This window comes from Geotrypetes seraphini, chromosome 14 (assembly GCF_902459505.1).
Source record: "Geotrypetes seraphini chromosome 14, aGeoSer1.1, whole genome shotgun sequence".
Lineage (NCBI taxonomy): Eukaryota > Metazoa > Chordata > Amphibia > Gymnophiona > Dermophiidae > Geotrypetes > Geotrypetes seraphini.
Genome location: NC_047097.1, coordinates 21,892,373 through 21,917,341, shown reverse-complemented (window position 1 = coordinate 21,917,341; position 24,969 = coordinate 21,892,373). Strand labels below are relative to the sequence as shown.

General features: G+C 42.8%; 1 protein-coding gene across 8 annotated transcripts in view; it reads right to left on the bottom strand.

Moving 5' to 3' along the window:
* ATP8B4 (ATPase phospholipid transporting 8B4 (putative)) overlaps positions 1–24,969 on the bottom strand; it is a 363,870-nt gene that overhangs the window by 301,051 nt on the left and 37,850 nt on the right. The gene's annotated exons all lie outside the window — the stretch shown is intronic.

Below are 24,969 nucleotides of genomic sequence, written 5' to 3'. Positions count from 1 at the left end.
CAGATCCTCGCAATTCTCCTGCATCTTCACTACTCTGCAAATTTAAATCACCTCGCTTGTCGTACCAATTTCCAGGTCATTTATAAATATGTTGAAGAGCACGGGTCCAAGCACCGAACCCTGCAGCACTCCACTGGTGACACTTTTCCAGTCTGAGTATTGTCCATTTACCCCCACTCTGTTTCCTATCTGTCAGCCAGTTTTTAATCTACGTGAGTATTTCACCCTCGATTCCATGGCTCGCAATTTTTCTAAGTAGTCGTTCATGCGGAACCTTGTCGAATGCCTTTTAAAAATGCAGTTATACAACGTCGCCTTTGTCCATCTGCCTGTATACTCCCTTGAAGTGCAGCAAGTTCGCCAAGCAAGATCTTCCTTTGATGAAGCCGTGCTGGCTGGTCCTCATCAGTGCTGGCTGGTTCTCATCAGATCGTGTCCATCAAGGTGCTCAATGATGCGGTCCTTTATCAGTGCCTCTACCATCTTTCCCGGTACTGAGGTCAGACTCACTGGTCTGTAGTTTCCCGATCACCTCTCGAACCTTTCTTTAAGATCGGCATAACCTTCGCCACCTTCCAGTCTTCCAGAATCCTTCCCGATTTGATCGATAGATTGGCTATTAGCTGAAGCAGTTCAGCTATAGCCCCTTTCAATTCCTTGATTACCCTCAGTTGGATGCCATCCGGTCCCGGGGATGTATCATTTTTAAGCCTATCAATCTGCTTGCATACCTCTTCTAGACTGACCATCAACCTTGTCAGTTTCCCATCTTCATTTCCCGCGTATAGCCTGTCTGTATGTTGTGTATATCCTCTTCAGTAAACAAGACACAAAAAATGTGTTCAGTTTGTCGGCGTTGGCTTTGTCCTCCTTTAGCACTCCCTTTATTCCATGGTCATCCAACGGCCCCACCGCTTCCTTAGCGGGTCATTTCCTCTTAATATATTGAAAGAACGGCTTGACGTTTTTCGCCTCCTTGGCTATTTTTGCCTCGTAGTCTCTTTTGGCCCCTGCTTTGATGCAGTTTGTGCTTTTTCCAGTTTTTGTCTATTTTTGACCTTTTCCATTCCTTAAATGAAGTCTTCTTGTCTGTTATGCTGTTCTCTTTTGTATCTGTAAGCTGGTTGTATGATCTCTGTTGCAATTGCAAATAAACATTAAAAAAAAAACCAAAAAAACCCAAGTACCACAAAGGAGGTTTATTCTACACTTTGGAACTCCTTATTTACTACTTTCGGAAAGAAAGTTCATTTTTGAAATTTAAGGCTCAATTAAAGGCATATTATTTCTCTCAGGCATTTTGTTCATAGTCCAATAATACAGGCAAAAAATAGTGAGATCATGTGTTTTTATCCTTTGCCCCAGATTTTATTGTAACCAGTCCACTTTTTCCCCCTCATGTTTGTAGGGTTTATATTTGTTCCCCTCACTTTTTTTAATGATATTGTAAACTGCCTAGATTTTAACCCTGGTTTAGATTTACGGTATATCAAATAAATTGAACTTGAACTCCCCTTTGGAAGGCTTCTCCAAAGTCTTCTTGTATTATATCTTATTTGAGGTGAAGGTCCTCCCCCTTTTCCCTTCCTTCAAGGCAAAGCTCCTATTTCCACCATCAATTTAGAAATCAGGGCCCTAAAGTTTACTCGAGGCCTTCCTTGTTTCCAGGATCTCTGGCACTTTCCCAGCAGTTGGTCCTTCCTGGCCCTCTCCACCGCTAACACTCCCTGTCCCCTCCCCCTCCGGCTCTTTGCTTCACCAGGATTTTGAGAACCTCTTTTTGCCTCTGGCCACCCCAAACTCTTCTACTTCTCCCAAGTGACAGGGCACAATGGTACGATAAGAAACTGAACTACTTACTACTATTTATTATTTCTATAGCGCTGGAAGGCATGCACAGCGCTGTACATTTTAATATACAATACAGTCCCTTCTCAGAAGAGCTTACAATCTAATTTAGACAGGACATTTCAGGGTTGGGGAGATAATGGTAGAGGAAATGATACAGTGGGTCTAGGTGTCTTGACAGCAGAGAGTGGGAGCAAAGAGTTGAAAGCAGTTTCAAAAAAAAAAAAAAATAATAATAATAATAATTAAAAAAATGGGCTTTTAGCTTGGATTTGAATACTGCTAGGGATGGAGCACAATGTATTGATTCAGGCAGCCTGTTCCAGGCATAAGGTGTCGCAAGAAAGAAGGGACTGAGTCTGGAGGAGAGATATTGGGGGGCTTCAGAGTGAATGCCACTGTACCTCATAGACCAACTGAGCTGAATCTACATGTATAGCAAAAACCATAATCCTTCTTTCACACTCTCCACATTCAGGATGTGGTTAGCTAGACCTATATATCTACAGTATTTCAGTAGTAGTTCAAGGTATACTTATTGTGCCTAATTTCTGCCTGGCCTGCTAATTTTAAAATTTTTGTGGTTACAGCAATCTCCGTCACTACTTCTCCACCAACAATTTTTGGGATTAGAAAAGGGTACATAGCAGATGTATGGAGAGTTTGCTCAACCAAATGTTTCCTGTCTACTTCTAGCATTCAAGCTCTCTCTGCAAACTAAAACAACTCTTTGCTGGAGAAATGAATTCAGCTATTCAGACAAATTTAGTTTGTCATACATAATGGGGTCAATACTTAAAACAACATGGCGCCAGGCTACACGACAACCAAGCTTCCACCAAACATCCGCTCCCAGGACGAATTAGGCCTCAAAACGCCCCCTGGTCGTGCTCTTCAATGCAAACCAAAAAACAACATTCCTACTCCCATTTCATACCAAGCCATTGGAATCAACTGCCCCCACAGATCAGATCGCTTGAAGGTCTCCTCAATTTTAGGAAAGCAAGAAAAAACATACCTCTTCACTTAACTCCCCTGCCCACGAGCGATGGATCACAAAGAAATGGATATTGGGACTAGATCCTCAGTTTGTGTCAAGTTAGTATAAAAACTAGAATTAAAAACCTTGCACTGTAGCTATGGAAAAAATTGTAACCTATTAAATGTATATTATGTATGTTAACCTGTAACCCGTTCTGAACACATTGGGGAGAACAGAAAATGAGTTAAATAGCCTCTCCTGGCTGTTTAAAGTGCTTGTCCAGGGCTAACCGGGCATACTAACCTATCCTCCTTGGGAAGCCCTGCTGGTAATGAGATATTGACAGCACAGTCTTGTCTTTATGGGGTTCTTCTTTATCTGCCTAAGTTTTATCTAGCCACATATGCCCCAATATTCAATGCCAGTGTCCTGATAAGGCCCAGCATTGAATATCCAGGCATAAAGCCAGCAGGGGCCCAAAAAAATGCTGACTGCCACTGGCTGAATATTTATGTAAACATAAAATTTTGCATTGCGTTTAAAGATCACAACAGCATAACTCAACATGGAGGGTTACCATATTTTTGACGTGAAAAAAAAAAAAAAATAAATCCCGCCTCACCCTACCTCCAGCTCTGCCCTGGCCCCGCCCCCAAGAAGCTAGTTTGCAGAGATGGTTACAAAGAATCCGGTGGCTCTTCCCCTCTTACTTCTTCGGTGCTGCAATTCTATTTTCTTTGGGCTGCCGGCAGTTCAGCAATGTGAGCCTGCTGCCGTCTACCTGCCCCAGAAGCCACCTTTCTGCATGTCCTGCCTCCAGTAGCTTAGAAGGGTATAAAAAGGTTTGGATAATTCCCTAAGAGAGAAACCATAAGTCATTACCAAGATGGACTTCAGGAAATCCACTGCTTATTCCTAGGATAAACAGCATAAAATCTGTTTTATTCTTTGGGATCTTGCTAGGTACTTGTGACCTGGGTTGGCCACTGTTTCAAACAGGATCCTGGGCTTGATGGACCTTCGGCCTATCCCAGTATGACAACTCATATGTTCTAAATTGTGGTTAGCACATGCTAGTGTTTATTACTTAATAAAAGGAATCATAAATGTTCTTCTGGAAATGCACCATTTGTCAAAGATCTAACATAACAGGATTAATCTTTCATAAATTGTTTACATATACTACTGAACAGGGGAACAGAGCTTCCACAATGCAACCAAGGTCACATGAATGACCTCCTAGATCGACAGTTTGTTCATGTATTGCATGGACTCCAAGGCAAGAAAGTTCTGCTGCGATTCCTTGAAACCAAACAAGGACAAAAAGGTGCCGAGTGTTGTTCCTTTTTCAAATAGCTCTATATTCTGCAATACTTGCAAGTTTATGAAATATCTGCCATAGATTTGAGAGTGAGAATTTCAGCCTAACCGGCAAAAATATAGCAAAATATAGCTGTTAACAAAAGGAGAAGCGTAATGTGATGCAAAGGTAGCAAAACAAAAAAAAAAACCCAAAAACTAGGGATGTCATCATTTCCCATCCGTTTGGAAACCCTAGTGAGCAGGATAGAATGTATTAACTTCTAAGGAAACTCTTGACAACCATATGCCTGTAGGGCTAAAGGAAGTGGGTATGCTCTAAGCACAGACACCTCAGCTTCTCAGGATTCGGTCTTAAAATTTTTCTAACCAGACCTACAATAAAATCCACAATCGCCACAGGGTCAACGCTAGGCCTCCAGATAACCACTAATGGCCTCAACTTCAGTCCCCCAAGATGATGTGATTAATACTGGTCTTACTGGTCACAGACTGCTCTGTAAGTAACTTCTGGGGGATTTGGCTTTAATTTCAAGCTTTTTATTTTTATCCACTTGAATTCACACTATGAGGGAGGGGCCGCTGAAAAAGTTCTCAGCCCAACCGACAAAGTTGGGGCAGTTTCCACTGAGGGCTTTACATTAAGTCCAGCGACTTTCTACTTTTTTCACTCCGTCAGAAAATACAGAATGGGAAAAAAAAGTGGAAAATTGCTGGCCTAAGTGTACAGCCCTCAGTGGAAACTGCCCCAACTTTGTCGGTTGGGCTGAGAACTTTTCAGCGGCCCCTCGTAGTATGTTCTTTCATTGCATGTCATTGTATAGCAAGCCCTCAAAATTCTATACATCATTTTCTCACTGACTTTCATTAAAAGCCTAGACATGAGTTCACATGCACATTTCAAATTTCATACCTGTCACCTTTTTCAAAACATTAGAAACATAGAAACAAATGGCCCATCCTGTCAGTAACCATTATCTCTTCCTCTCTCTAAGACAGGGGTAGGCAATTCCGGTCCTCGAGAGCCAGAGCCAGGTCAGGTTTTCAGTATATCCAGAATAAATATGCACGAGATAGATTTGCATCTCAAGGAGGCAGTGCATGCACATCTATCTCATACATATTCATTGTGGATATCCTGAAAACCTGACCTGGCTCCGGCTCTCGAGGACCAGAACTGCCTACCCCTGCTCTAAGAGATCCCATGTGCTATCCCAGGCTTTCTTGAAATCAGACACAGGGCTCCTTTTACTAAGGTACACTAGCGTCTTTAGCACACGCTACAGATTAGCGGGCGCTAACCACACGTTAAACAAAAAATACTAACGCAAGCTCTATGGAGACGTTAGCGTTTAGCGCGCGTGGCATTGCAACGTGCACTAAAACCGCTAGCGCACCTTAGTAAAAGGAGCCCACAGTCTCTGTCTCCATCACCTCTACTGATCCACGCATCTACCGCCCTTTCTGTAAAAAAGTATTTCCTTAGATTACTCCGGAGCCTATCGCCTCTTAACTTCATCCTATGCCCTCTCATTGCAGAGTTTCCTTTCAAATTAAAGAGACTCGACTCATGCGCATTTACGGGTATTTAAACATCTATCATATCTCCCCTCTCCCGCCTTTCCTCCAAAGTATACAGATTGAGATCTTTAAGTCTGTCTCCATACCACACACCATTTTAGTAGCCTTCCTCTGGACCGGACTCCATCCTTTTTATATTTTTTTTAAAGGCGCGGCCTCGAGAATCCATAATAATAAAAGGCTAAGCGCGCATGCGCTTTTCAAAAATCGTGATTCCTGGTAGCGTGAGGTGTGCTTCAGTGTCACAACCTCACGGCGCCTGCGCTAGCTGGAGGCGCGTGTTCCAGAGACTCCTCCCTCCCGCTGCCGCTGCTCTTCAAAGCGGCCTGCTGAAGTTCACCAGCCGCTGTAGTGAACCTCGCAGGCCGCTCTCCACCTTCCCGATGCAGATACAAAAGGAAATCCAGGTAGGCCGGAGGCTGCGATCGGCAGCGATTGCTGCTACTCCTCCAGCCGCCTAGCTCCTCTCCGCCGGCCCCGGACGGCAGCCCCCTCCACCCCGTCCTGACCATGAGGGAGACCATGCAAGGGGAAGGGGAAAGGGAGGAAGCGTCTCTAGCACCCGTTAATGTAACGGGCTTAAAGAGCTAGTTATACATAATATTCTAAATGAGGTCTCACCAGAGTCTTATACAGGGGCATCAATACCTCCTTTTTCCTACTGGCTATACCTCTCCCTACGCAACCTAGAAACAAGACGGCAGATAAAGGCCAAATGGTCCATTTAGTCGGCCTTTCCGTAGAAACCATTATTACCTAGCATCCTTCTAGCTTTCGCCGTCACCTTTTCAACCTGTTTGGCCACCTTAAGATCACATCGCATACAATCCCACCCAAGTCCTGCTCTTCTGTAGTGCACATAAAGTTTCTTCACCCCCTAAACTGTACCGTTCCCTCGGGTTTTTGCATGAGCAGCATCTACTCCTTATGCCACCCTGTTGCACTTTCCGATCTGCTAGTAAGGGTCTTTCATTAGATCTTTCAATTAGGCTCTTTCAGCATGCCAAGATTCATCCCTGTCAGACAGTTTAAAAAAGAGCTGCCCATTTAAAGGGGGCCCACATCCCCCCTGTGGCTATACCATTGCTTGCCCCCTTTTTCAGAAGCCTATAAAGAACAGCAATATGTAAAATACATCATATCAAAAACAAAATATGTACTAATAGCCTAAAATGTCAGAAATATCATCCATCTTAAAAAATAATCAATACCATTGATATCTGAAAAACCCGCTCAACCCATATTATCAATACATACAGGAAAGTACCTCTATAAGGCTTCAGTACAAGAAAATTGACCTCTCCTGAGTCATAAGTGAATGCAGAGCACTATTCTCAGTTGTGTTTTTAGTCACTTGCTCCTTTGCTACTCTTCATGTTCTTTGCTCATTTTTTCCCAGTTCTCACAAAATTTTGTTATGGAGATTATCAAGTCTAGCTCAATTTATTTAAATATACCGCAAATATAAAACCAGGGTTAAAATCTAAGCTTTTTACAGTCATATCAAAAGAAATCTAATCACCTCCCATTCTCCAGTATTCTGTCCCTCTCCTTTATCCTTCATTGTAGTTCCTTTCCTTTTAATTCTGTAAACCGTGCCGAGCTCTGCGCTTGCGGAGATGGCGCGGTATACAAACCTAAGGTTTAATTTAGTTTAGTGAGGGAACAAACTAAGACCAATTACAAAGACAAGGTCAACAAATATCAGTACGAAACATGAGGAGAGAACAAAATGGTTGGTTGCAATGAAATAGTTGCTATTCCATACACTGACTATATTATGCCCCCCAAAAGTAAATTCTTTTAAAGAAAGCACCCTTCTACATTTACTCTCCCAATAAAAAAAAAAACAACATTTACTGCGCATTGTCTGGTTAAAGAAAAAGCAACGCTAGAAATTACTGACAAAAAGAAAATCGCAGAATTACGTACAACTCGCTGTGTGACAAATAAAGTGTATTTCCTTTCTTTGCCTACCTTCTCAGAGCCAGATGTGCCGTGACTTGTGATAAGAGCCCTGCCTGCACTTCCGAGTCTTCCTAAGGGGAGCCCTCAAAGCATCGCTGCAGCCTCTCAGGTGCTCTTTATTGAGAAGTGCAAGTTACAAGTTCCCTCTCTCACTTCCTCCCTGTTCGAGACTCACAAAGATGGAGCAATCATGAGCATATACTTTCTGTAAGGAACTGTCAAAAAAGATGAAAGCATGGAAAAGATCAGCAAATCTCCCCCTTCCCCCTAGGGGTCGACCTTACACTTCCCCCTCCGCATTCGCGGTGATAGAGGAACAGCAATGGCAGCAAATACTGAAAAACCGCACACATCTATTTGTGGGTTTTCTGTAAAAAAAAGCCTAAAAAAACAAAAAAAAAGATGTAAAAACCGCGAATAACCTCACCTGCAAGTGTAGCGATTTGTTCCATTACAACGCTGGAAGCATCGATTTTCTCTGTGAAACGCCGGGAGCAGCGATGTAAATTTAGGGATGGAGACGGGGAATGAAAAACCGAGAATAATCGAAACCGTGGTTCATGAAACCACAAATACGGAGAGAGAAGTGTATTGGGGGGTTTTCCTATTGCGACTGTAGTTCTACTCTACCCCTCTTTCCTATTTGTCCGTCTGTCTTGTTTTGGTTTACGTCCTAATTGACTATCCCCAAAAACTTTTATACTTTTTATTTTTTCTGGAATGTACACCGCTTTGACAATTTTTAAGCGGTATATCAAATTTTAATAAAAACTTGGAAACTTCATGTCGTGCTCCATCCGCTCTGTACTTTTGTGCCTGCCTATTCTACTGTTACACATCACACTTGAGCTAAGTCTTCTTCCTCCGACCATGGCTAAGGTCCCGTGGAAGCAGTGGCGTAGCGAGGAAGGTTGGCGCCCTGTAACCCATCCTGAGCTCTTTGGGGAAAACGGGATAGTACACTAATTAATTAAATAAATATGTAAATATGCCTGTTTGTACCTGTCTACTGTGCGTCAACAGAGCTAGATAATGATACAGGGACAAATTTTCCCCATCCCATCCCATTCTTGTAAGTGTTCGAGGCTTGTGCAGATGAGGACGGAACTTGCAGGAATAGGGCAAGGACAGGAAAAGAACTTGCTGTTACGGGATGGGAAAATGAGTTTCCGTGGAGACGGGGAAAATTTTGTCCCTATGTCATTCTCTAGAGAGGGCCTTGTTAGTTTAGAGCACAGGTGTCGAAGTCGGTCCTCGATGGCCGCAATCCAGTCGGGTTTTCAGAATTTCCCCAATGAATATGCATTGAAAGCAGTGCATGCACATAGATCTCATGCATATTCATTGGGGAAATCTTGAAAACCCGACTGGATTGCGGCCCTCGAGGACCGACTTCGACACCCCTGGTTTAGAGAGACAAGTAGGAACCCACTTGCACCAACCTCTGAGCTGGTGTAACCATGAAAGACCAGGTGGACTCTTTGGTTAGAAAGGGTTTTTTTTTTTTACTCTCTGGAAGTTTCAGTCCATTAGAGCATATTTTGATGCTTCATCATTTAGAATTTTGATACAATCCCTTACACTGAGCCAACTTCATTACTGTAATATCGCCTATCTGGCAATTTCCCAGAAGAATACACAGCGATTACAACTGGTGCAAAATGCGGCGGTCAGGCTGATTTTTGGGTTGAAGAAGTTCGACCATGTAACACCTTCCTACCGACTCCTGCATTGGCTGCCGATGGAGGCATGTGTGAAGTTTAAGTTTGGATGTTTTTGCTTTAAGGTACTATTCGGTTTAGCTCCTAAATATAACTGACCTTTTCTCTTTCTCAACCAACAGACATAAGAGAAGCTCACACTTGAATTTTGTTTCTCCACCGGTTAGAGGATGTAAAGTTAAGACATCATCAACATCTTTTCTCATATCAGGCAGCATTATGGGGTAAAGATCTGGAACAATTACTTATGGGGAATTCAGGAGACACCTAAACACATATCTATTCCTGAAGTACTTAGGTAGCTGATTTGCACAATCTTTCCCACAATAACTGATCTCTAGAGCTGTTAAGACACCAGTTTCGTAGCAATTTGTAGCATTTTTAATCAATGTAAACCGCATAGAACTTCACGGTCCTGCGGTACATAAACTGCTATTATTATTAAATGTCTGCGCCTATATTTCTCAAGTTCGCGCGTGGATTCTAGAACAGTATTTTTAAAACCCATGGGCCCGATATTCAAAATGGCCATTAAAAAAGATGGAGTTTGCACTGTTGTTTTACAAATCGCTTGCTCTAGCAGAATTCATTAGAACCTCACTTTTTGTTTCTGGTGACTTAAATCACCTTTTCCTGGGGATGGTCACATTTACTACTTCTACGATTTATCATTCTATGGCACTGAAAGGCATACGCAGCACTGGACATTCAATAGGAAAAGGGATTAGGATTTCTGTACTGCCTTTTGTCACTTTACAATCACAAGCATTTTTCCTATTTGTCCTAGTGGGCTCACAGTCTGCCCAGAGTCACATGTAACAGGATGGGGTTTGAACCCACAAACTCAGGGTGCTGTGGCTGTAGTTCTAACTATTACACCACACTCTCCTCAAGATGGTCCCTGTTTAGAAGAGCTCATAGTCTAATTAGGAAAGACAGAACAAATGGAATAGATAGAGGTTGGGGAGTTTCTTGCAGCGAGAATGATAAGATGGACCTAGGTACCGTGTTTCCCCCAAAATAAGACACTGTCTTATATTAATTTGGGGCCCAAAAAAGGCACTAGGTCTTATTTTCTGAGCTGTCTTATTTTTTTTCATGTACAATGATCATCTCTCCCTTCCTCTCCTACACCCCAATTTTTCCTATTTCCTTTCTCTCTCCCACATGTGCAGCATCTTTCGTCCCTTCTCACCCATCCCTTGTGCACTATCTTTCTATCCCTCACCCCATACCCCTGTGCAGCAGAACCCTTGAAGCTTCTATCCCTCCCTCCCTCCCATCCCTTGTGCAGCAGAACCCTTGAAGCTTCTATCTCATCCCCCTGTGCAGTGTCTTTCTATCTCTCCCATCCCCCCTCCCCCCCGCTGACCTTTTCATCTCTCCCTCCCAACTGAACCCCGACCACGAGTCGAAATACCTGGAAACAAACGGAAGCACAGGCTGAATCATGGCCTGCTCTTCTCACGTCCGGCCGTTCCTCTGCCACATCACTGATGTCATCAGCAATGCGGCACGGAACAGCCGGGAGTGAGAAGGGCAGGCTGCGATTTAGCCTGTGCTGCCAACGCTGCTGTTTGTTTCCAGGTATTTCGGCTCACAGTTGGGGTTTGGATAGGAGGGAGAGATGGAAGGGTCGGTGAGGGACACTTGGGGGTGGGGGAAGCGCAGCTGCCAGTGACTAGGGCTTATTCTCAGGGGTAGGGCATCAAAAATCTTTTCAAACTAGTTAATCTTTACGACATTCAGACCTTAACCCGTCCTACCCTAGACTCCCCACCTCTGGCCAATGCCCTAGCCAAATTTTTCAACAATAAAATCTCCAACCTGAGATCCACCCTTTCAGTCCCTACATCCAACCATCTGAACTACCTAGTTGCTCAACTCAACGATGAACCTAGGGTAGACATGATCTGGAACACTTTTACCATCCCCACCTGGCAAAGATTCTGCAAGTACTATTCTAAATATGCTGATTCCTATTGCAAATTAAACTGTTGCCCACCAAATGTGATGAAAGTCGCCCCGGTCACCTTCAAAACCAAGCTATACACTTGGCTTTCTTCCCTTCTATGGTCAGGTACTTTTCCAGAGGCCCTAGGCCAGATCCTGATCACTCCGATAGTAAAAATAATCCCAAAGAATCAATTAAACTGTCTTCTAATTACAAACCCATCGCAAGCATTCCCTTCTTTGTATAATTGATGGAAGGCCTAGTCAACCAGGATTTAGTAACCTATCTGGACAAATTCAGTATACTACATGACAACCAGTCAGGTTTTCGTTCCGAGCACAGCACTGAAACTGTTATTGCCTCACTGCTAGATTCCCTCCACAGTTTATTTAGCCAGGGCACAAGTGCACTGGTCCTGCAATTTGACCCAAGTAATGCCTTCGACTTAGTTGATCAAGCTATTCTTATGGACTGTTTGGAGTCAATCGGTCTCTCTGGTAATGTATTAAAATGGTTCCAGGGTTTTCTGAGTAAATGATCTTATCAAGTTTACAGCGACAACACTCTTTCCTTCAGCTGGGTAAACTCATTCAGAGACCCATAGGGCTCACCCCTATCCCCCACACTGTTCAACATTTACCTGGCCGCACTGGGGAACCTATTGCAAAGTTTAAAAATCAAATTTTACATCTACGCCGACGATATCATCATTATCTTTCCCCTAACAAACTTAACACCAAGACGAAGAATCACCTGGCATCCATCTTAAAGCAAATCAAACTATGGATGGCTGATTTCAAATTAAATCTCAATTCAGAAAAATAACAAATTCTTCCTGGCGAGCCCAAACGACAAAAATCAAAGATTCATCAATTTCCTTGAATGGTCTAGTCTTTCCGATTGCAGATTCCATAAAAATTCTGGTTGTTACTCTGGACCACTACCTTACCCTTGAAGCGCACACAGACTCGCTGGTCAGAAGAGGCTTCTCAACATTGTGGAAATTTGAGAACCATCAGAAAGTACTTCGATACTATCTCACTCCGCTTACTGGTACAATCCTCCATTCTAAGCTCACTCGACTACTATAACATCATTTATCTGGGGTCTTTCAAAAAAAATCAACTCAAAGACTCCGAATCATCCAAAACTTGGCAATCTGATTGATTTTTGGGTTAAAAAAATGGGAACACCTAACTCTCTACTACCAAAAGCTCCACTGGCTGCCCCTCGAAGCGAGAGTGGTGTTCAAATTTGCCTGCCTCTGTTTCAAATCCATTCTAGGTTCGGCTCCCTTATACTTGGTTCCCCATTTCAACTTAGAATGTCTATCCAGACCAACACACAGACTACACCTATTTAACCACCCAACACTAAAGGCCTGCCATTACAAAAGATACCTGAACAGAACACTTGCCTTCAAAGCAGGTCAACTGAATTGGCTGGGTAACATTATCACACACTCCTCATCCTATCTTAGTTTCAGAAAACTTGTAAAAACAAACTTGTTTAACCAATTTGTAACCAAGTCCCCTCAAGCCTCTCCTCTCCAACCCTAACCGAATTGTTCCCAAAATCTCTTATGCCTCACCTCTATAATGCTCTCCTGTATTTTGATGATCTTACATTGTACCTGTATTCGCTGTTTGTCCAGCTCTTCTTTGTTGTAAACCACCTCTAACTACCACGGCTTTGGCGGTATATAAGAATAAAATTATTATTATTATTAAGACCTATCCTGAAAATCATGCTAGGGCTTATTTTCGGGGTAGGTCTTATTTTCAGGGAAACACAGTATCTTATGGTGAGAGGGAGTTAAGAGTTGAAAGCAGCCTTGAAAAAGTGGGCTTTTAGCTTGGATTTTAATACTGCTAGAGATGGAGTTTGACGTATCGACTCAGGCAGTCTGTTCCAGGCATACGGTACAGCACGATAGAAGGGACGGAGTCCGGGGCTGGTAGTGGAGAAGGGAATGGCTAAGAGGGACTTACCCGATGAACAGAGTTAAAGGGGAAGAGGAGCACACGGGAAGTTAAGGGGAGAGAGATATTGAGCAGCTGCAGAGAGAATGCAGTTATAAGTAAGTAAGAGGAGGTTGAACTGTATTCGGAAATGGATGGCTGAGCTGTCTTATGTCTTCCCCTCCCCCCCTAAAAGAAAGAGAGAGAAACCATATTGTCAATTACTGAACTTCAGAAAGGCGTATTGCGTTAAATCAGGGGAGCATCTTAATTTAGGGCTCCTTTTACAAAGGTGCGCTAAGCGTTTTAGTGCATGCGCCAGCCGAAAATCTACCACATGCTCAAAAGGAGGCGGTAGCAGCTAGCGTGCGGGGCAATTTAGCTTGCGCTATTCCACGCGTTAAGGCCCTAAGGTGCCTTCGGAAAAGGAGCCCTTAGTCAGAGTTCGCAGTAGTGAAGTGTTTCCCTTAAACAACTAGACACTGCTTTCTTAATTGCCGATTAAAAAGCATTTACTCAGCCAGTAATTTAGAAAGAAAAAAAAAAAAAAAAAACAATTGCAAACAAACCCACTCGGCTATAAGCAGTTCCTGCACTTCAACTAAAGTGTTCTACTTATCGAGGACCCAGTTTGAAGGCTAGACTAGGGCTCCTCACTATCAACAGAGTTAAATATAGCCACAGGTGACGGTTCAGTGCTAGAGCTCACTCCGGCAATGCCTCCCGCTGTTAGAGAGCGTTTTCGATGGAATAACCTTCTGCTAGCACAATCTGTATTCGCCCTTGCAGCATTTGCAGTGCATCTTGCAAGTATTTACGCCACCCATATGCTACCTTGCTTCTCTGCTTTAATTATAAACAGGAATTCCATCTTTAAACTGAGCATTAGGGTTGGCACATGCCTGGAATATAACCAAGGGAAAACAATGTCACTCTGGGGCCAAGAGACATAAAGACAATTAATTTCACAACACTTAATGCGTTGTTTACTTAAAGCCCAGATGCTGCATGAGAGAAAAAGGATCTAGAACTGAAAAATACATGAGCAAAAAAGCTTTTCAGGTATCTGTTCTATATAGTATATTTCCCGCAAATTTGGGGCTCGCGAATCGCGGACTCAGTCTTCCGCGGTATTTTCTAACCGCCTCTTCCTGGTATTAAAGTCAAGCTACACCATGATTCTATAAAAGACGCCTGGCGGCTGACTGACAACCACGTCGAATGGCATTTAGCCATTGGGTGCCACTAGGCACCATTAATAGCACAGGTGTCAAACTCAAGGCCCGCGGACCAAATCTGGCCCACCTGGCTGTTTTAAGCAGCCCGCAGTGCAATCGATGCAGCGTTTTCATTGCCGCCCACGGTGTTATCTTCTGGCCGGCACCCTCTGCCTCACTTCCGTAGTGTACAAAGCCGAGGGTGGCAGTGGCTCCTACGCGCGACCTGAACCGGAAACCCTTCTCGCTAACGTCAGAGGGAAGGCTTCCAGATGAGATGCAGGGTGCACTGCGGCAGTGAGGAAGAGGGAGCCAGCCAGAAGATAACACCAGGGGTGGCAATGAAAATACGCATCACACCACGGGCGGGAACAGGTCAGAAAGTAAGACACCCACCAGGGAGGCACAGCATGGAGGGAGGGAGACAACAAAGGTAGTGGGAATGACTTTTTCAATTTAGTGATTGAATTGTGTCAATTTTGAGAATTTACATCTGCTGTCTATATTTTACACTATTCAGGAAGAAATGCATTTGTTTCTATTTTTCTGGGATTATACTGCATGCAGAGTCTTGCATCTTAGGGTTTCGTTTGTATGTATTAGTACTTTTAGTTTGTGGCCCTTTGCTTGCATAGGGGTTATTATCTATGTTCTGCATGTGTGACTGGGGCCAGGTGTTCAGGTAGGAATGAATGCTGAGAAGCATAGTGTGCTTTGTATAGTTTAATTTTGTAGTTAATCATGTGTTGTTAATAAGATTATATTGTGTGTATATATGAAAAATTAATGAAAAAAATAGTTACAATTAGTACTATTATGGGGGCGGAGTCTGGGGCGGAGATTAGGTAGAGATGGGCGGGGTCTGGCCCACAACTTACCTGTGCTTTGGATTTTGGCCCCTTAATGGTATTGAGTTTGACACCCCCAATTTATAGAATTAGAAACTGATTCTATAAAGGGTTCCAAAAGCACTTAACTTAATTGGCAAAATACCCTCAATAGCCTCAATAATTGGGAAAAGAATTGAGCGACTGGTGCCTAATGCCCAAGTGGGCGTTTATATGGGTAGGCGTCACTAAGCACTATCCTCCAAAAACTTAAGGCATCTGAAATGGCCTTTAAAACCCTCACCTACATTTCAGGAGCCTAAGTTTCTACATAGACACAACTCGCTGCAATTCTGGCGCAGTTTATAGAATCAGCCCCTCAGGGCCTAAGCACGAATGTTAAAGTGTAAGTCTGTATTCGTGTGCCTAACTTTAAGTGCGACCACTTACGCTCTATGGCAGGTGTAACTGATAGTATTCTATAAGGTTAGCATGTAATTACCTGCCCCACCTACATCCACACCCCCTTGCAGTTAGACACTACAGAATAACGACTTAACTGCAATTATGCGTCTAGCTACAATTTAGTGGACAGAAAAGGCAACCTGCGGTGCTCAATGTCTTCATTCACAATTAAGAGTGATGGGACAATCGAGCGCTGACAATTCGGCGCAAGAAAGAAGCGCACCGTGGGAAAACTTAGTTTTAAAGAGCTCCGACAGGGTGTGGGGGGGGAACCCCCCCCCACACTTTACTGCATAGTGTTCGCGCTGCCTTTGGGGGGGGGTGCAACCCCCCCATTATAGAGAAAAAGGAACTTTTCCCGAAAAAAAAAAAATCAGAAAAAATTCCATTCTCTATAATGGAGGGTTCCAACCTCCCAACCACCCCCCTCCCCCCAACAGCAGTGTGAACACTATGCAGTAAAGTGGGGGGGGAGGGATTTCCCCACTCACACCCCACTTCGGAACTCTTTAAAGCTAAGTTTTCCCATGGCGTGCTTCTTTCTTGCGCCAATTTGTCAGCGCGCTGGTGTCCCGCGCATGACTATGAACCCAATTAAACTAAACTAAACCTTAGGTTTGTATACCGCGCCATCTCCGCGAGCGTAGAGTGTAGAGCTAGGATAGAAAGGAACTACAATGAAGGGTTATAGGAGAGGAACTAAGAAGATAGAGAGGGACAAGGGTACCAGAGAGCGGGAGGTGATTAGATTTTTGAAAAGAGCCAAGTTTTCAAGTGTTTGCGGAAGGATTGGCTTGAATTAAGACCCGATACCTACGTGTTTCAGCCGTGAGGCCTGCCTCAGGGGTTGTCTTTCTGCAGACTCCTGGTTCCGCAGGCATGGTGGCAATCCTCACCTTATTAAGGGCATTGCCTTTTTGTGCAACTGCTAGCATTCCATAATAACCTCGCACAAATGCAAGCACAAGGCACGTAAATTTGCACACGAGATTATAGATGGAGGAAAGCCATTTCTGGCTGCAACTTGTCTCATCAAGGTCAGGGTCACAAGGTCCAGGCGTACATGAAACCAGAGGTTACCTCTATGAATAATTCTGTATCATAGCAGTGTTCTGGAACCTGTCTGTTATGCAAGGATGGCAAACTCTGCTCTGTTTCTATTGCACAAGTAACGGTCTGATAGGAATGGGAAACGCTCCTTCATGTAACACGGTTGCAATAGCAGCTGATGGGAAGCTGAAACTTGCAGAAAGAAACATTAACACAGAAGTGACTTTCATGGCTCTCGTTTGGGTCTGGAATAGCTGTGCTTTACAAAATAAAAATAAAAAATACTACTCGATGACTATCACTAAACCGCGTAGCAGAACTCTTAACAAACGTTCTTTTTGAAATGTCTGAAGAAACACAGATGTGTAGGTTGTTGCTGTACATTTCTTATTTGCGTTTTTGGTCTCTGCTGCCCCTCCCCTTCCCTAAAAATCATGTCACATCCGTGCATGCGCTGATGCCTTTCTACCCGACAAACAGGCAGTGGGGAGGGAGGGGGGCAGGGCTGGGAGCTGAGGGCAGAGCTGGGGCAGGAATGGGGGGAACTAGGAGGGTCTAAGGGGTCCAGATTGTACCGATGTAAAAATCGGAGAACCCTTCTTATGGTCATACTTGGATTGCATGCATAATTCTTCTTGAACCTGTGGGACTATCCTTGCAGACCTCTAAGGCCACGGCCAGCTCAAGGGACTGTGGCACCCTGAGCTAACTTTTGCTTTGGTACCCTCCCCTACGTCAGCGCTCCCTCACATCAGTTGCCTTCTAGCCAGCCAGCTCGCAGGGTTCCAGAGATGACAGGGGCAGGATGAACCCCACTCATTCTTACCCAGTAGATAGCTATTTTATAGTCATTTAAACAAGGGGAAGAAAAACATTGCCATCATCTTGACTCGATAAGACTGGTGAGGTCGGATGGCAAGGGATGTTCTCTGGTATGTTTTTATACTGACTTTTATTTGTAAATTAATGGTAGTAACATAATACTGAAAGGTTGTTTTTGATTTTTAGGGGAGGATCCTTGAAAAAGCTCTTTAGCTAAACATGTTGGATTCAACCTTCTCAGATCGTGAAATTAAACAGTTGAAAAGATAAGGACAAAACTGTTTATATTTGAGGTTATGGGATTAAGACTAGAACTGTGAATCACAACAATATGGAGTAGCCCGAGAGCTTGTCTCAATGGGCGTATAGTAACACGGGGCTGGGAGGCCCTCGTGTTGCCCGCAAGGCAAGCTGGGGGAGAGGACTGTTAGGAAAGTAGGATTAGGAAGGGAATAGGGGAGGGACCCGCGCCAAAAGGCGAGTTTAGGATTGGTTTAGATTCGGGAAGAGGGAGGGCGCGGGGAGTAGATAAACCGGGGCCTTGGAGGACTCGGTTTGTCTCAGGTCCTCAATGAGAAAAGTGGAAACTGTATCTCCAGTTTTGAGGGACCAATGACAATATAACACATGAAGTTTTATCACTATGAAAGTATTTGAGTGGTGAGGGTGTCGCCAAGGTCTGGAAGAATTGGTTTTGAATTATTGCCAAAGTATGAATTAAATCAAATATGTATTTGAGACTTGGTAGGGTAAGACTGTATAAAATATTTAGGCACAACTTATGTTTATTATCAACCAGAGCAACTAAGGGCCTTTCTTGATATAAAGATATCTACTAATATAGCAAAACTTAGGTTGACAATGGGGATATAATCACGTTAGGGCTTTTCATCTCTGTTATTCTTTTTTGTGCAATCTCTTTATCATTTGGGTCACTCCGGCCCCCTCAATATTGGGATCTAAGGAAGAACTATTATGTTTCTTGAAAATTTTTCTGTGATGCCTTTTTCATTTAATTATGTTCTGTGTTAATTGAGCAAGTGATAGTGTGATTATCTTGAAATTAATAAATAATAATTTAAAAAACCAAACAAAAAAGAATAGCCATACTAAGTCAGGCCAATGGTCCATCTAGCCCAGTACACTTCCCCCTCCGTATTTGCGGGGGTTAGGGGCAGAGCCAGCCCACGAATATTAAAAAAAACGTGCATATTTAGGCCGGTTCTGCCCCAACCCCTGCTTCTCCTGGCTATTTTAAGCCCTGAAAGCCCCCCATAAGCCTTACCTGGTGGTCTAGTGGGTTTTCAGGCAAGAACGATCTTTCCACTTTCCTGCCTTGTGCAGATTGCTCACAGGAAATGGCTGCCTTGAGCTCCCGTAGTCTCTCGAGTCATTTCCTGTGAGCGATCTGCATGGGGCAGGAGCATGGGAAGATAGCTCCTGCCCCGAAAACCACTAGACCACCAGGTAAGGCTTAAGAGGAGGCTTACAGGGCTTAAAATAACCTGAAAAATGAAAATGTTTTTTTTGATTTAAAAACTACGAATAAGTGAATCCGTAGATACAGAATTCGCGAATACAGAGGGAGATGTATATCCTCTTTCCAACCGTGGCCAATCCAGGTCACAAGTACCTGGCAAAAAATCCCATAAGTAGCAACACTCCATGCTACCAATCCAGGGCAAGCAGTGGCTTCCCCCATGACTATCTCAATAGCAGACTATAGACTTTTACTCCAAGAATTTGTCCAAACATTTCTTAAACCTAGCAACACTAATTACTGTTAACATCCTCTGGCAACAAGCTCCAGCGCTCAACTATTTTTTGAGTTTAAAAAAAATTTCCTCCTAAATATTTTAAAAGTATTTCCATGTAATTTCCCTTTTTTTGATTTAAAAACTACGAATAAGTGAATCCGTAGATACAGAATTCGCGAATACAGAGGGAGATGTATATCCTCTTTCCAACCGTGGCCAATCCAGGTCACAAGTACCTGGCAAAAAATCCCATAAGTAGCAACACTCCATGCTACCAATCCAGGGCAAGCAGTGGCTTCCCCCATGACTATCTCAATAGCAGACTATAGACTTTTCCTCCAAGAATTTGTCCAAACATTTCTTAAACCTAGCAACACTAATTACTGTTAACATCCTCTGGCAACAAGCTCCAGCGCTCAACTATTTTTTGAGTTAAAAAAAAAATTTCCTCCTAAATATTTTAAAAGTATTTCCATGTAATTTCCCCGAATCCATATGTCATGTTCTCCCTCTGACTTTATTTAAATCTAACCTAAAAGTCCATCTGTCTGGGGCTGTTTTAAACCCTAACCCCTTATTCATTTGTTCATGACCATGTTATTTTTAACCATGTCCCATAGTGAATAACGTCATACGTAAAGGCTTCAATACATTATGGAAACTCAGGTCCATAAGGAAACACTTTGAACTGGCACCATTCCAACTCCTAGTCCAGGCACTAGTCTTAAGCATCCTTGACTATTGCAACATTGTATACCTAGCGGGACCACGCAGACACTTCTGGAAATTAAGTGTCATCCAAAACACTGCCATCAGACTAATCTTCAACCAAAAGAAAATTAAACTACATAACTCCGTCCTATCAGAAGCTTCATTGGTTGATGACTAAAGGTCGAGTCCTCTTCAAATTCGGATGGCTCTTTTACAAAGCATTATACAATCTACTGCCCAACTACCTCACTAATCAATTCATATTCAATGGACCTGGTCGATCCGCATGTCATCAAGCATACTTCACCTTCCCCTCAAAGGAGACACTCACAAAAGATTCGATCAGCAGACTACTATCTTATCAAGCTGCCACCAAAGACCCAGAATTGAATCAACTAGTCTCAAAGAATCTACCTCCTACATGCACTTTAGAAAGCTCCTAAAAACAGAGTTTTTTCCAAAATTCAGCAGTCCTTCTTAGATCCTCTTGGAAGCTACCTCAAATGCTTACCTAGCTTGGCACTCATGATTTAGCTTACCTCCTTTGTAAGCTCAACTCAGTGGCGTAGCGAGGGTGGGTGGTGGTGGTGGTTGTGGTGGTGGTGGTGACCCCCACCTCCACCCCCCATGCACACCTCCCCTTCCCATGTACCTCTACTTGAAGTTGTTGCTCGCAACGGTCAACAACATGCTCCTCGCAACCCCACTGGCTCTTCCTCTGACGTCACTTCCTATGTGCAGCACCCAGAAGTGGCATCAGCAGGAGAGCAGACAGGGTCACGAAGAACACATTGTTGACCGCTGTGAACAACTTCAACTAGAAATATGGAGGAAGGGAATAGGGGTGCGCAAGTGGAGGGAAGGAATGGGGTGAGGAGGGAGCGGAGAGGAGGAGGGGTGCTGGCACCCCACCAACATGGCAGCCAGGGTAGACCGCCCCCCTCACCCCCACTAGCTCAAGAAGTGGGAGGGAATAGTGAGGTTTCCCAATGTAGTATGCTACCGACAGGTGTGCCTCAAGGCTCAGCGCTTCCAACTGCCCTTTTTCTTTTTTTAACTTTATTTAGTTTTTAATGTCAACAAAAAGTGCAATACAATTTATATACAAATAATGATAATCAACCAAGCACTTATAATCAATCAGTATCTATACAAAAGATAAAAATTCCCTCCCCCATACATCATTACCATCAGGAATAATACCAAAAACAAACATAGAAACATAGAATAAGACGGCAGAAGAGGGCCGGTGGCACAACAAGTCTACCCACTTGAGAACCCTCCCTCCCTGGTGTACCCATCCTTTATGCATAACTCTGTAGCACCCCCACCTGTTTGTCCCATCAACTTTTGAAGTCGAGCACGCTACTAGCCTCGACCACATGGCGTGGAAGTTTATTCCATCGACCAATCACCCATTCGGTGAGGAAGTATTTCCTGATGTCACCATGAAATCTTCCCCCCTTAAGTTTTAGCGGATGCCCTCTTGTTGCCGTGGGGCCCGTAAGAAAAAATAATTCTTCCTCCATTTCAATGCGACCTGTAATGTATTTGAATGTTTCTATCATGTCCCCTCTTTCTCTGCGCTCCCCGAGAGAATATAGGTGCAGTCTGGTTAGACGTTCTTCATATGTGAAGTCCTGAGATCATCCTAGTGGCCATTCTCTAGATTGACTCCATTCTCTTCACATCTTTTTGATAATGTGGCCTCCAAAACTGGACACAGTACTCCAGGTGAGGTCTTCACCATGGATCTGTATAACGGTAATAGGACTTCAGGCTTTCAGCTGATAAAGCTCTTTCTGATGCAACCCAGCATTTGTCTAGCCTTTGCTGAAGCTTTCTCCACCTGATTGACAGCTTTCATATCTTCTCGGATGAGAACTCCCAAGTCCCTTTCTGCAGTGGTTCTCGCTAAGTTTTCACCGTTCAAGGTGTATGTTCTGCATGGGTTTCCGCTCCCAACCTTCTACTCCCATAAAGATAAAGGACAACTATAACAAATCTACAAAAGACGTCAATGGACCCCAAACTAATTTGAATATCTTATTATGCCCCAGCATGTCAACATTCATTTTCTCATATTTATAAGTTACTAAGCTCGCCCACCAAAAAGGGAAACTAAGGTGATCCCAATTCTTCCAATTGCGAGTAATCATTTCCATGGCTATCCTGGTCATAAGGAAAAGCTGGCATTTATAGCAATCCATTGGGGGCTTAATATGCAATAACGTTCCGCATATAACTACCTCATACGTCCAGCTGCCCTTTTCAATTCATACCTTCTCCCTCTCTGTAAGCTGCTGCGAAATTCTCAGGTTAAGTACCTGATTTATGCCAATATTTTGCTCTTGCTACCTGTCAATGGGATTGTGAGGGATATGGAGGACTGCCTGCAGGTAGTAATGACGAGTGTGATGAAATGGATAGAGGGTAGTAGATTCAAGCTGAATGTACAAAAAACAAAAATGATGTTATTTCAGAGATCGCAGGCGCATGAAGACCTTTGGGGCACCTCAATAAAACTTTCTGAAGAGGTTAGGTACTTGGGCGTTGTGGTGGACTCGACATTGACCTTTAAAAGCCATGTTCAAGATTTGATTAAAGAGAGATGTTTTTCAGATTGCGGCTCTTCAATAAGCTTTGACCGTATTTGCCTGTTAGCATCTTTAGGGTCATTTTGCAGTCAATAGTGTTATCGTGTTTGGACTATTGTAATTTTTTTTTTTTTTTTTTTTGGGGGGGGTTTACCATTGTCCCTGTTGGTGGCTCAAAACTGAGTGGTTATAACTTTTTGTTCGTTTGGACAGGACTGAACATGTCACGGCATATTAAGTGAAGTTATACTGGTTGAAATTGGAAAACCGTATATACTTTAGATTTCTTGTGATAGTCTATTTGTGTTTGAACGGTTTGGCTCCTGCAAGCTTGGGTATTATTCAAACTTATGCCCCTTTATCCAAGTTGCATTCTGTCCATCAAAGCGACCCATTTGCATCATCAGTAAGGGAATTGAAATTGAGTATCTCAGGTGCAACTGCGTTTTCCTGTAGGAGCCCTCAGGAATGGAACCGGCTACCTATGCATATTAGAATGCAAAGCAATCTCCAGGCATTTAAGAAATTACTGAAGAGGCATTTATTTTGCAAAATGAAATATGGGCACTAAGAAACTTGTTTTGATGAAAGTGCTAGTCGCTTATCTTGTTTGTTTTATATGTATTTTATGGTTTTTTATTATGTATGTTTATATTGTGACCATCTGTTGAATCAAAGTGCTTCATGTGTATAAGACATTCCCCTCGAAAAAGCGCAATGCGAAACATGTTGATCAGTCCCTTCCCAGCACAGATGAGTACTCAAACTGAAAGTTAAAGCCGACAGCAAAGCAGTTTAAAAGCTAAGTGGAGTTTATATATAAAAATTGAATGCTTTGTAGCATCTTAATTTATGTAAAAAAAAAAATAACTGGATAAAAGGAATGTTTTATGCAGATGAAGCACTTTTATATGCACAAAAATCTTTTACAAAAAAGCAGATTAAATGATGATATTAAGGCCTAAGAAGGATTTGCACGCTTGGCAACATTGGTAAACGAAGCTGTAGAGGTAGGCAGTTTGTTTTTATTTATAAGCTGCCTTTCCCAAGGTAGCTCATAATATAAACAAGTAATATCTCTATAGCCTTATTTATTAAATAAATCACCACTAAATTATCAATACCATACACCTAGTAATATGTATTTGTATGTATACGTGTGTGTGTGTGTGTGTATATGTATATGTATATATATATATATATATATATATATATATACACACACACACACACACAACTAGATGTAGGGTATTGATAATTTAGTGGTGATTTATTTAATAAATAAGGCTATAGGTTTATATTATGAGTCACCTTGGGAAAGGCAGCTTATAAATAAAAACAAACTGCCTACCTCTACAGCTTCGTTTACCAATGTTGCCAAGTTATATCAGCCCCTTGTCTTAACCTTTCTACCACTTAATAAATATATTCTGTCCGCCTCCTATGTAACTCCGCTGCTATTTGCCTTATCATTCCTTACTCTTCTCCACAGACCCTCAGATCAGCTGACCAGAACGTGACTGTCCCCCCACCCCCAATCAAAGAACTTTACTACACTAGAAATACCAATTTCTCTGTTACAGCTTCAACCCTTTGGAATGCCATGCCATCTCACCTTACCTTTGCCACGAAAGTTCTCTTAACAAATTCAAAACTACTAAAAACTTTCTTATTCCAAGACACATACCGCAGCGTCTAATAATACCCCTTTCCAACAGCACTTTAGTAAACAAAAAGAGCCGCTTTTAAGAAGCGCCCCCCCCTCTCCTGGTGTATTTCCCTCCCCCCCTCTTCCCATCATTTATTTTTATTTTATTTAAAGATGTAATTATAAACTTTCCTTTCCCCCCTCTCCCTCAAAATCATGTCGTCTATTATGTCCAACCTTTCATTTCACCCAATTCTTAAATTTATTTTAACGTTTTTAGCTTTGATGGTCGGTATATTAAAATGTAAATAAACTTGGAAACTTCCCAGTCTTATTGTAGCTCGCTGACACTGGTCAGTTTTTCCTCTTTTGTAAACTGCATAGAACCGCAAGGTTTATGCGATATATAAATAAACATTTTGTTATGTTATAATAATTAAAATTCCTAAATTAACCTTATTTGCCCTATAACCATGAATAGATTGTAAGCTGTACTGAGAAGAGAGACAGCCTCTAGAGCTACAGAAATGATAAATACTA